The sequence below is a fragment of the Ictidomys tridecemlineatus genome, chromosome 14, assembly GCF_052094955.1.
Source record: "Ictidomys tridecemlineatus isolate mIctTri1 chromosome 14, mIctTri1.hap1, whole genome shotgun sequence".
NCBI lineage: Eukaryota > Metazoa > Chordata > Mammalia > Rodentia > Sciuridae > Ictidomys > Ictidomys tridecemlineatus.
In genome coordinates this window covers 49,297,401-49,306,824 of record NC_135490.1, presented here as the reverse complement: position 1 = coordinate 49,306,824, position 9,424 = coordinate 49,297,401, and the positions used below count along the sequence as shown (strand labels likewise).

The window sequence follows — 9,424 nt, the reverse complement described above, 5'->3', positions numbered from 1 at the left end:
ACAGTTCTAAGAGAGCAATCATTTGAAACAGCAGAAAGGCTTTATTTGGGAATATCCTAACCAACAAGATAACTGAAGGAATTGTTTACTTTTTAAAATTTTGAAAAAGGGGAAAAAATGGAGACAACAACAACAACAACAACAAAAACACTTTGTAATGCATTCCCAACATTCAGACTGTAGTTTTCAATAACATGTAATGTGAATGGGCATTAATGACTGTAACCTTATATTCTCTACTGAACTCTACTGAAAATGTTTATCAAAATAATTATAATCTTAGTAAAGCCATTAAGACAAATTAAAGGTTAATTTGGATATTTAGATGAAGTACAATATATATATTCTATAATAAAGATTAAATCCAAATGGTAATTAAAAATACAAATATTGTAGGAATTTTAAAAGCACCAAAAAATAAGAGAAATAAATCCAATCACTTTCTGTGCTAAACAATCTTAATATTCACAACAGATAAAACTCTCTTCCTAAAGGAATATCACTAAAAAATATAAAACAAAACTTACTTGGTTCTAGCTTCTTCAGGTCCTCCAGTTTAAATTCTTCCTGGGACTGTGTGGACTAAATTTAAAATATGCATATTATATCTTTTCATTACAAAGATTTCACTGCACCCTATGTCTTTTAAATGGCAAGAATAAAATATTTAAAATAAATATATTTCTTGTTTTAAAGGTAGAAAATGAAAAGTTCCAAACTGATTTTTGGAATATTCAAGCTAATAAAAACAGAAAAAATTAGAATCATATCTTTTATTTCTACTGTGTACAAAGTATGAACTAAATCATTTAAGTGTGAGTTCAACTGATCAATTCCAATTGTTATAAAACCCTTCTGAGATAATATTGCTTTGGGCATGAATGTCTAATATCTTATCAGAACAATTTAGAATAATTCATTTAAAAAAATCCATTTACCTGTAAAGCTGCACTTCGCAATTCCAAGCATGTTGCAATTTTGCCTATGGTTTTCTGTAGGGAAAAAAATGCTATAAATCCCAAGATAATTTTAACTATCAGTTACTAAAATCAAGAATTTTTATTTATAAGAGATCTATAGGGACTGGGATTTTAGCTCAGTGGTTGAACACTTGCCTCACATGTGTGAGGCACTGGGCTCGATCCTCAGTACCACATTAAAAAAAAATAAAACAAAGATATAGTGTCCATCTACAATTTAAAAAATTTACAAAAGAGATCTATACTTCTTTAAATAAATTATTATTCCTTTTCTAGCACCTTGCAGATTTTAGAGAAGAGAATCAGAAGACAAAGGGCTGAGAAGTGGGAGAGAGATGAGTATATATTCTCTTCTAAACTAATATGCCACAACCAATTCTAAATCAAGTTTGGTTTGGTGATAGGTCTAGATATGATTTAAAGGGCAACAAAGATAGCCATTATGGAAAGCAGTGTGGAGGTTCCTCAAAAGATTAAAAATTGAACTATGATATGATCCAACAATTCCACTCCAGGATATATGGCCAAAGGAAAGGAAATCAGTAAGCTGCAGAGACACCTGCACTCCCATATTCATAGCAGCACTATTCTTATTAGCCAAGAAATGGAAACCTAAGAGTCCATCAACTGATAAGTGGATAAAAAAAGTGTTATATATATACACAATGGAATACTATTCAGTCATAAAAATAAAGAAATCCTATCCTTTGCAACAACACGATGGAACAAGATCATTATATTAATGAAGTAAGCCAGGCACAGAGACAAGACCCACAAAATCTTATTCATGTGGAATACAAAAAATCTGATTTCATAGAAGTTAAAAGTATAATGGTAGTTACCAGGGGTTGGAGCCAGTAGGGGTGTGTGGGGGGATAAATAAATGCATCCTACATTTCAAAAGAAAAAAGACAAAAATTTGTAAGTTTTTAAACATAAGAAATGATACATGAGTAGAAAATGTTAACTGGATTTAAATATAACACAATATATACATGTATCAAAACATGTTACCCCATTTATATGTACTATCTTTGTTATCTGTAAGTTAAAATATTGACTATTTATTTTTAAAAATAGCTTTTTTTAGCTGTAGATGGACATAATACCTTTATTTTATTAATTTGTTTTTATGTGGTGCTGAGGATTGAACCCAGTGCCTCACACATGCTGGGCAAGCAAGCACTCTACCACTGAGCTACAACTCTAGCCACAAAATACTAACTTTAAAAAAGAAAACAGAAAATTAAAAAGGGGGAGGGCAATGAAAAGGGAGTTTTGACATCTTCCCTTCCAACCATCTTCTCATAAAGCCTGAAATTTACTAAAAGATATCTGAAAGATAGCACAATGGTCTAATTTAATTCTGATTTAAGCTCAATTCTGACTTGTATAAAAACGTAGGCAATATTAACAAAATTAGTATTTGTGATGAATGGTGCAAATTTTACAGTCAATCTGTTTTATAAAATAAGCTATAAAACAGATGTGATAGGGCACAGTCCTTGCTTTTAATATGCTCATGTTCTATTATGTGTGATAAAACATATACCAAATCACTATATTAAAAAGAGACACATTCAATCTATAAGCTTCAGCAAAATAAGTTCCTTTTATGTCCTAAAGGAAAAGAACAAGATCTATATTAGGAATCCAGTCCCAAAGACTAGGGAGGATTTCCAAATCAAAGAGTTTGGAAAATTGTCATGGTTCAATTACTTAAAATCCCCAACTGAAAGCAAAGGGATGGGTGTGAAAAGTAAAGTGAAGTAGGGCATAGTCATTCTGAAATAGACCTTTCACAAACTCCTTGCTGAGGAATCTAGGATTTCTTTAACAATAAGTTACATAGAAGTGTGTTTTTATTGTTCTTCTTTTTTTTTTTTTTTTAACTGACATGCCCTTAAGAACACTGTTGTGAGCTGGACATAGTTATGTGTACCACCTACTGGGAAGGCTAAGGCAGGAGCCTAAGAGTTTAAGGCCGGTGTGGGCAACACAGTGAGACTCTTTCTAAAAAACAAACAAAAAACCCTTTGACTGTTGTGATACAGGTATGCAATGCATACATAATTTAAAGGAAAGGGGAAAAACTGAAGGAAAAATTATTTAAGTTATTTCAAACTGTTTAAACAATATTCAGAATAAGAATATGAATAGCTAAGGTGGAAATGAAAAGGGGAGATTCATGAGAATCATAAAAGAAATTATCAGGGAAGGCAGCTGAACAATGCCACTGAGACTTCTAGGTTCTTCCAAAAAAGATATTTCTGAAATGTGTTTAGGAATAAGTCTAGATGATAAAAGCAAAGAACTGTGTACAACATTTACAATGCTTACAAAATGACATATTTTGGAAAAAAACTGACATGTTTTTCTGAATGTATTTTCTGTATGACTTACAAAAAGTTTAGTAAATTGGGGATTTGGTGATTTTGTGTTTGGTTAATGTTCTTTGAAAGGTAAAAGAGGAGTAAAGGGAAGTAACAGTATTGTCCTGGCCCCTGGTGCTTAGGCTAGTGGACACTCTTCAATTACTGTATCTTCAACAAACAGCTAGGATAGCAACTCACAAAAAAAAAAACCTATTATTGAGCAAGATATGCCTCTCAGACACACAAGTAATAATATTTAATTATCTCCATAATCTTTTTAAAATTTCAATATAAAAGCTTAGAAAATATGCAATTTTAATCTAAAGAGATTACATTTGAAAATTATGTTTATACATAGTTTGCAAAATACTCATGTTTATTCATCCTCTTAAATAGCTATGTATAGAAACCAGCAGTAAGCAATCTTTTCTACATAAAGTCTAATATCCCCAATCATTATTGTTCAAATATACAACTCAACTCCAGCAAAACTAGTAAATAATTAAGTATAAATATAATAATCAAATAATTTATTAATAACAAATACTATTAATTATTAACCACTTATTAATAACTAATGAGCACTTACTTATAGGCTCTCCTAAGTGATTGATAAACATTAATTTAATTAATCCTCCCCAACTCTGAATTAGCTGTGATCATTTTACAGGTGTGAAAACTGAAGTACAAGCAGGTTAAGTAATTTGTCCCAGTCATCAATGCCTTCTATACAACACACAAGATATTCAATAAAACCACACACTTCCATCAATTCCATTTACTTACTATATTCTTTCAAAACTGATTTATAAAAGAATTTTGCTTGTATTGAGATGTATCAATGAGCTAATCTTCAAAATAGTAGTTAGCTTTTTTTCCTTCTTGACTTTAAAATCCATTTTATTTCACACTTCAAATATTTAAGATAAAAATGTTGTAGCTGAACAATAAGAGACCACTAACAAACTATTATCACTTAAACATTTCTTTAAGTTAAGCAAAGGCAATAGCTTTTTATATATAAATGTACTGAACTATGGCAAAATACCAACCGGCCTTATTCATAACTATTTTAAGGGACCACACCCAGCTTCAGTATTAAAAAAGAAGTGAAACACTATTATCTCAGCTGTGGCAATAACTTTTAAAACATGTAGAATTTATTGATGTCAAAAATCAAGTGCTTGCTACTGAAACAGTGTCACCTTCCTTAAAATGAACAGTTCAGAAAAGTAATAAAGAAGCACAAGTTCACATATCCCAGAGTATAAGTATTGACTACTTTAATTAATGTACATTAAACCAAGCACTGAAGTGATGTTTGATTTTTAGAAAGACTTAAATCACTAGCATTTTATTCAAATTAATTGCTCATACCTAATATGATAAGAAACAGAAAACAGTATCATTTTTAGAGTATTAGCCACGTTAGTTTGTCATTGCTAAGAAAATTGAGAGCTCTAAAGATCAGTTAAAGGAAAACATGGAATAAAAATGGACAATTAATGAGCTAAATTAATTTTGCTAAAATGTATTTAATTTATGTAATGAATAAAATAAGTTTAAAAATAAACATAATTCAGTACAGTCTTACTTAATCCAGACTTATCTTTTAAATATTTAAAAGCAGCCACCCATCTTCCATCTAGCTGTTGGGGGAGAGAAAACACTGGGGTAGAGAGAAAGTGGAAGTAGAAAGGTGGAATCCATAAAACATAAAACAAGTATATATTTCTGGGATTCTCATTACCACCAAGTTTGACTCAAAATAGGGAAAAACTTTCTAAGTGTCATGAGATAGGATGTTCTATTTTGTCCAGAAACTTACATGAGAAAATCTACAACACCAAAGTAGGGAATTCCATGGAATGAAAGCTTTTGGCAGCTTTTTGTTGGCCACTAAACCCACTTGTTATAATGACAAAACTATTGAAAACTGAAATGAAACTAAGTGAACTAATCATGAGAGAGGATCAAGTAAGAATCATAAACTCTTGTTTTAACTAGAAATCTTTGAGAATATTAAAAATAGGAAATAAATGTGAAGTTTTTATTCTATCACCAATTAATATGGCTTAAACAGATTAGTAGTTCTGCTTTAGAATTCTTTAGATATAAAATAAATATTGGAAAAATATGTTATTCTCTTAAAAATTAGGATTTATTTTAATAAATATAAAGTAAATATCAATAATAGATCCAATAAAACATTTATTCATCAAATATATTTGAGAGCTCACTGTGAACTAGACAGCAAAAAGTTTCATAAAGAAAGCACTTTAGTAATAAGATTGGTTTTTAAAAACCAAAAACATTTTTCAAAGTTCCACTAACTACTGAATGGTTGGCATAATTATATAACTTGTCACTGCTATCAGTACATGAAATAGTATAAGCATAAGAAATATAACTCAAAATACAACAACATTTTTGCAAAGAATAAGGTTAAAAGCATTTTCTATTTTCCTTTTTGGAGAAAAATATATATATTTTTTTAAAGAGAGAGTGAGGAGAGAGAGAGAGAGAGAGAGAGAGAGAGAGAGAGAGAGAGAGAGAGAGAGAGAATTTTTAATATTTATCATTTTTTAGTTCTCGGCGGACACAACATCTTTGTTGGTATGTGGTGCTGAGGATCGAACCCGGGCGGCACACATGCCAGGCAATCGCGCTACCGCTTGAGCCACATCCCCAGCCCCAAGAGAAAAATATTATTCAGTTTTCTCTCCAGCTTATGTATAGGCATAGTATTTAATGCAGTATGTGTCAAAATTTCCTGTATTATGTTCTTTAGAACACTAGATCCAATGAAATATTCTGTAAAGAAAGGAGGGGAGCTTTTCAAAAGCAAATAATTTTTAAAATACTGTACAACCAAACTCTTTAAAATATCCAACATACAGATTAGAATATTAAAAGTCCAGAGAAGTCACAAACTGTGTGCAAGTAATGCCTATTGGGCTGGGGATGTAGCTTACTGATATGCAGAGTGCTTGTTTTCCTAGCATGAGGACCTGGGTTCCATTCTCAGCACAACACACAGACACACAGACACAGACACAATCTATTAATTTTTAAGAGCCAGTGTTTCCTAGAACATGTCTTGAAGACCTCTCTTTTCTAATCATAATTAACTGAAGACTTTGATAATTTTTTTCTTATGGAACAATCATATAATGCCTATACATTAATATGAGTGTTTCTGTGTGTTGTGAATATTTCACTTGCATTTTCACAGAAATTTAAACCTCTAAATGCATAAAACTTGCCTTAAATAGCATAACAGAATGACTTGGGGTCCTTCTCCAAGACCAAGGAATAGACAGACTGCAGCTCTGTCTGCAGTTACACCTGGCAGCCAGAAATGCCTCCTGGGCAGGTATTATAAATAATATGTTCCTCAGAAATCAGGCTTCCAGGAAAGGAGGAGGTACAGACAATTTCACAGGTAGCGGTCACTGGAGTTTTAGGAAGGAAAGACCTTTTAAAGTCACTTAAGAGTTCTCTTATTTCTCATTTCTTATATAAGGAAAACCAGGCCCAGAGCCAAAGCCAGGATGCAAGACTTAAGTCTTCTGACTCTAGGTCTCAGCTCTCTCCCCTAGGTCCTGCAGCCTCCTGGATCTTTTGGAGTACAAGATCTGGGGGTCTTTATAACCAAAGACAAGCTGAACAGCTATAAATTAAAGAATCAATAGCATTATCAACAACAACTCTAGTCTCAGAATAATAAAGAAAATGAAGAAAAAGTTAATTTTTTCCTCATCACTTAACAAGGTTCATTTTTTATATTAACCTGTTTGTTTTGTAATTTTAAAATGTTTTAGGAGGTCAAAAGACTTTAATCTCAGGCCATGTGGCTCACAGGTTCTACTCCTGAGCAACAAATGCTGGAGAAATCTAACTAATTGAAGGCAAACAGGTGACTAAAATATGGGAACATTAAAACTTTTTTACATTTTTTATTGTCTTCCATATTCATAACATACTTCATTAACTATTAATTTATGTACCTGGATATCTAAGATTCTATTCATCAAGATTTAGATATTTTAAGTCTTAATTCAATGATGCCAGCTGATCACTTCCTAATCAGTTCCTAGATAGATTTCACAAATCTTACAGAAGTGGGATAGTGTATAGTCTTTGTTCCTTTCCTTAAGCATATCAGCTATTTCCTTTGTGATAATTATTTTCCAGGACTAACATCCTAAGTCTCTTAAATGTATTGTGGATATTAGCACTTACTAAGGAAAAAAGAAAAACACCCTTTCAAATTGTAGTAACATAATTTTTTAAGTAGATTTTAAATATTTTAAAAATACAAATATATTTGGGCAAGAAATATGGCTAACCCTCTGGGGGCTTTTTCTCCCCAAACTCCTGTAACTAAGAATCAATAAACACAGGCCTATGGATTAAAAACTTGCTTAAGTTTAATTAAAAAGTTATGCAAAAAATTACTCCCATTTCCCCTTGTGCAAAATAAGAAAAGTATTAATAAGACTGAATTAGGTCACCAGGGTTTTCACACTGCCTTTTCTTAAGAGATGAGGAAAAGGGGGATAGTAGAGGATAGGAAAGGTAGCAGAATACAACAGTTACTAATAGGGCATTATGTAAAATTGTGGCTGTGTAACCAATGTGATTCTGCAATCTGTATTTGGGGTAAAAATGGGAGTTCATAACCCACTTGAATATAATGTATGAAATAAGAAATGTCAAGAGCTTTGTAATGTTTTGAACAACCAATAAAAAAATAAATAAAAATAAAATAAAATTTATTCAAAAAAAAGAGATGAAGAAAAGACTAACACATATTTTTCACTATCTACAAGATTAAAAATTGACTTAACACTACTTACTCTGAGCCATGAGAAAATGGGAGTTGTTTCCTCCAATTTCTTCTCTTCTTTTAGAATAAGTTACTTTAAAGTATCCCCTTTTACATAATCTCTATCAGGGAATCAACTTGACATACAAAAATTTTAATTCAAGGAAGAAAGAACAGTAGTGAAACATTTTGCAATCTTATATGTTTATTTAGCTGACAGGTCTGTATGCCAAGTTCTTGACTTGACCTAATTTTTTTTCCATTTGTTTTTTGGTTTGGGGGGTTTTGTGTGTGTTTTCTTTTTTGCTTTGAGAGGTGATACATAAAGAGTTATGAAAATTCAGAGTTAAGCATTGAGGTGGAATGCACTTATTCCCAATCCTTCTGTTTTTCCAAGTGACTCGGAACAAACTCCAGTCTTTGGGTTACCCATGCTTTTCAACTAAAGTGTGGATGACTTCCGTTAGAGTTAAATAAGGCCTAAATAGTTAAGAAAAGAAATTCATTAAGTGATAAGTTATATATCTGTATAAATGTTCACTTAATGTTAGGCAAAGCATGATCAATCTGATTTTTTTACTTAAATATAACAGTTTTTTGTTTATTTTTCTGCTTAATGGACTCAAGAGCAATTTCATTTGGAATTGAATATATCTAGATATTATTTGATGGTACCTTTTGCTCTTCTGTGAATTCAGAATTGTTGTGTTGAGCTTGGGCCTCTTTTTGTAGATGTCTTGCTAATCTGTAAGAAAACATTTTTTTTTAAGAACTGAAAGCAAACTATCTCAACTGCAACAAAGTAAAACAAATTAAATCTCTTAAAAACAATAAAGTACATAATACTTCGTTCTGTTTTTGAAGTAATTCCACATTTTCAAGGCAAATCTACATTATCCTGAGAATCAAACTTTTTACAAAAAAAAGTTTGTACAAAATAATGATGCAATAAGATACTTTTCATACCATTTCACTGGGACAAATTTCAGAATCTTAGAGCTGCAAAGAATCTCAAAAAGCACATAATTCAACTTTCTTTATTATGCACTAATTTCTTCTATAAACAACCAATAAATAGTTTTCTAGATTCTACTTTAACACTTCCAGTGAGCACCAATAAGAGTATCAACCATAGATACGTTATCATTCTATCATAATTAATTTCCCAATAAGATTTGCCCAAATCCAAATTACAGCCATGACAATAACTCCATCAAAATATGCTTTTGAAACATTTT

The 9,424-nt window shown here is 31.3% G+C and overlaps 1 long non-coding RNA gene across 1 annotated transcript; it reads right to left on the bottom strand.

Moving 5' to 3' along the window:
- Window positions 1-526: 526 nt before the first annotated feature.
- Window positions 527-8,951, bottom strand: LOC144370612 (uncharacterized). The gene is made up of 3 exons (XR_013430519.1): window positions 8,862-8,951; window positions 939-992; window positions 527-582 (listed from the first exon to the last, which is right to left on the bottom strand). It is a non-coding gene; the product is annotated as an uncharacterized LOC144370612 (long non-coding RNA).
- Window positions 8,952-9,424: the final 473 nt, after the last annotated feature.